Source organism: Amblyomma mixtum, chromosome 2 (assembly GCF_055824585.1).
Source record: "Amblyomma mixtum isolate Tamu chromosome 2, ASM5582458v1, whole genome shotgun sequence".
Classification (NCBI taxonomy): domain Eukaryota; kingdom Metazoa; phylum Arthropoda; class Arachnida; order Ixodida; family Ixodidae; genus Amblyomma; species Amblyomma mixtum.
In genome coordinates, this window is record NC_143013.1 from 153,649,016 (window position 1) to 153,652,766 (window position 3,751).

The 3,751-nt window shown below is 47.9% G+C and overlaps 1 non-coding gene across 1 annotated transcript; it reads left to right on the plus strand.

Annotated features, from left to right (window-relative positions):
- The first annotated feature begins 716 nt into the window (after positions 1–716).
- TRNAR-CCU (transfer RNA arginine (anticodon CCU)) lies at positions 717–788 on the plus strand. The gene has a single exon. It is a non-coding gene; the product is annotated as a tRNA-Arg (tRNA).
- The last annotated feature ends 2,963 nt before the right edge of the window (positions 789–3,751 follow it).

Consider the following 3,751-nt stretch of genomic DNA (forward strand, 5'->3'; position numbering starts at 1 on the left):
CTTAACGAGGACCTCGGTTCTGGCAGCCTTGATGCCTTAGGAAGCATAAGAAGGTTGTCACACAGCGTCCACCCTCGCCGTTCGATGACGTTCTACGTCTCATCAGCGGTAACTCAGGACGTCCTACGTCCGCCGCTTAAGAACGTGGGTGGCGCTGGTGAACACTCCCAAGGTTCGGTTATTTGTAAACATAAATACCCCCGAAAGCAGAAGGTTTGACAGCCGTCTCCGTAGCTCAGAGGTAGAGCACCGGACGCGTAATTCGGAGGTCGTGGGTTCGGATCCCACCGGTGGCATGTGGTTGTTTTTTCTTCTGCTTTTCTAATCAATTAGCTTGAAGCGATAACATATTCAGTAATATTGTAAATTGATCAACACCACAAAATAAAAAAATCAGTTAAAGATCCCCTGTGCCCCTTGGTTTCTGTGGCTGGTTGCTTCTCTCATATTTATAAAGAGCCCCTCATTCCCCTTTCTTTGTCTGCTTAATTGCTTAACGAGGGCCTCTGTTCTGGCAGCCTTGATGCCGTAGGAAGCATAAGAGGGTTCTCACACAGCTTCCACCCTCGCCGTTCGATGACGTTCTACGTCACATCAGTGGTAACTCAGGACGTCCTACGTCCGCCGCTTAAGAACGTGAGTGGCGCTGGTGAACACTCCCAAGGTTCGGTTATTTGTAAACATAAATACCCCCGAAAGCAGAAGGTTTGACAGCCGTCGCCGTAGCTCAGAGGTAGAGCACCGGACGCCTAATTCGGAGGTCGTGGGTTCGGATCCCACCGGCGGCATGTGGTTTTTTTTTCTTCTGCTTTTCTAATCAATTAGCTTGAAGCGATAACATATTCAGTAATATTGTAAATTGATCAACACCACAAAATAAAAAAATAAGTTAGAGATCCCCTATGCCCCTTGGTTTCTGTGGCTGGTGGCTTCTCTCATATTTATAACGAGCCCCTCATTCCCCTTTGTTTGTCTGCTTAATTGCTTAACGAGGGCCTCGGTTATGGCAGCCTTGATGCCTTAGGAAGCATAAGAGGGTTCTCACACAGCTTCCACCCTCGCCGTTCGATGACGTTCTACGTCCGATCAGCGGTAACTCAGGACGTCCTACGTCCGCCGCTTAAGACCGTGGGTGGCGCTGGTGAACACTCCCAAGGTTCGGTTATTTGTAAACATAAATACCCCCGAAAGCAGAAGGTTTGACAGCCATCGCCGTAGCTCAGAGGTAGAGCACCGGACGCGTAATTCGGAGGTCGTGGGTTCGGATCCCACCGGCGGCATGTGGTTGTTTGTTCTGCTTTTCTAATCAATTAGCTTTAAGCGATAACTTATTCAGTAATATTGTAAGTTGATCAACACCACAAAATAAAAAAATAAGTTAAAGATCCCCTGTGCCCCTTGGTTTCTTTGGCTGTTGGCTTCTCTCATATTTATAACGAGCCCCTCATTCCCCTTTCTTTGCCTGCTTAATTGCTTAACGAGTTCCTCGGTTCTGGCAGCCTTGATGCCTTAGGAAGCATAAGAGTAAGTAAGCACAGCCTAATTGCTTAACGAGTTCCTCGGTTCTGGCAGCCTTGATGCCTTAGGAAGCATAAGAGGGTTCTCACACAGCTTCCACCCTCGCCGTTCTAAGACGTTCTACGTCACATCAGCGGTAACTCAGGACGTCCTACGTCCGCCGCTTAAGAGCATGGGTGGCGCTGGTGAACACTCCCAAGGTTCGGTTATTTGTAAACATAAATATTCCCGAAAGCAGAAGGTTTGACAGCCGTCGCCGTAGCTCAGAGGTAGAGCACCGGACGCGTAATTCGGAGGTCGTGGGTTCGGATCCCACCAGCACCATGTGGTTGTTTTTTCTTCTGCTTTTCTAATCAATTAGCTTTAAGCGATAACATATTCAGTAATATTGTAAATTGATCAACACCACAAAATAAAAATAAAAAGTAAGTTAAAGATCCCCTGTGCCCCTTGGTTTCTGTGGCTGTTGGCTTCTCTCATATTTATAACGAGCCCCTCATTCCCCTTTCTTTGTCTGCTTAATTGCTTAACGAGGGCCTCGGTTCTGGCAGCCTTGATGCCTTAGGAAGCATAAGAAGGTTGTCACACAGCGTCCCCCCTCGCCGTTCGATGACGTTCTACGTCACATCAGCGGTAACTCAGGACGTCCTACGTCCGCCGCTTAAGAACGTGGGTGGCGCTGGTGAACACTCCCAAGGTTCGGTTATTTGTAAACATAAATACCCCCGGAAGCAGAAGGTTTGACAGCCGTCTCCGTAGCTCAGAGGTAGAGCACCGGACGCGTAATTCGCAGGTCGTGGGTTCGGATCCCACCGGTGGCATGTGGTTGTTTTTTCTTCTGCTTTTCTAATCAGTTAGCTTGAAGCGATAACATATTCAGTAATATTGTAAATTGATCAAGACCACAAAATAAAAAAATCAGTTAAAGATCCCCTGTGCCCCTTGGTTTCCGTGGCTGGTGGCTTCTCTCATATTTATCAAGAGCCCCTCATTCCCCTTTCTTTGTCTGCTTAATTGCTTAACGAGGGCCTCTGTTCTGGCAGCCTTGATGCCGTAGGAAGCATAAGAGGGTTCTCACACAGCTTCCACCCTCGCCGTTCGATGACGTTCTACGTCACATCAGCGGTAACTCAGGACGTCCTACGTCCGCCGCTTAAGAACGTGGGTGGCGCTGGTGAACACTCCCAAGGTTCGGTTATTTGTAAACATAAATACCCCCGAAAGCAGAAGGTTTGACAGCCGTCGCCGTAGATCAGAGGTAGAGCACCGGACGCGTAATTCGGAGCTCGTGGGTTCGGATCCCACCGGCGGCATGTGGTTGTTTTTTCTTCTGCTTTTCTAATGAATAAGCTTTAAGCGATAACATATTCATTAATGTTGTAAATTGATCAACACCACAAAATAAAAAAATAAGTTAAAGATCCCCTGTGCCCCTTGGTTTCTGTGGCTGTTGGCTTCTCTCATATTTATAACGAGCCCCTCAATCCCCTTTCTTTGCCTGCTTAATTGCTTAACGAGTTCTTCGGTTCTGGCAGCATTGATGCCTTAGGAAGCATAAGAGGGTTCTCACACAGCTTCCACCCTCGCCGTTCTATGACGTTCTACGTCACATCAGCGGTAACTCAGGACTTCCTACGTCCGTCGCTTAAGAACGTGGGTGGCGCTGGTGAACACTCCCAAGGTTCGGTTATTTGTAAACATAAATACCCCCGAAAGCAGAAGGTTTGACAGCCGTCGCCGTAGCTCAGAGGTAGAGCACCGGACGCGTAATTCGGAGGTCGTGGGTTCGGATCCCACCGGCGGCATGTGGTTGTTTTTTCTTCTGCTTTTCTAATCAATTAGCTTGAAGCGATAACATATTCAGTAGTATTGTAAATTGATCAACACCACAAAATAAAAAAATAAGTTAAAGATCCCCTGTGCTCCTTGGTTTCTGTGGCTGGTGGCTTCTCTCATATTTATAACGAGCCCCTCATTCCATTTTCTTTCTCTGCTTAATTGCTTAACGAGGGCCTCGGTTCTGGCAGCCTTGATGCCTTAGTAAGCATAAGAAGGTTGTCACACAGCGTCCCCCCTCTCCGTTCGATGACGTTCTACGTCACATCAGCGGTAACTCAGGACGTCCTACGTCCGCCGCTTAAGAACGTGGGTGGCGCTGGTAAACACTCCCAATGTTCGGTTATTTGTAAACATAAATACCCCCGAAAGCAGAAGGTTTGACAGCCGTCTCCGT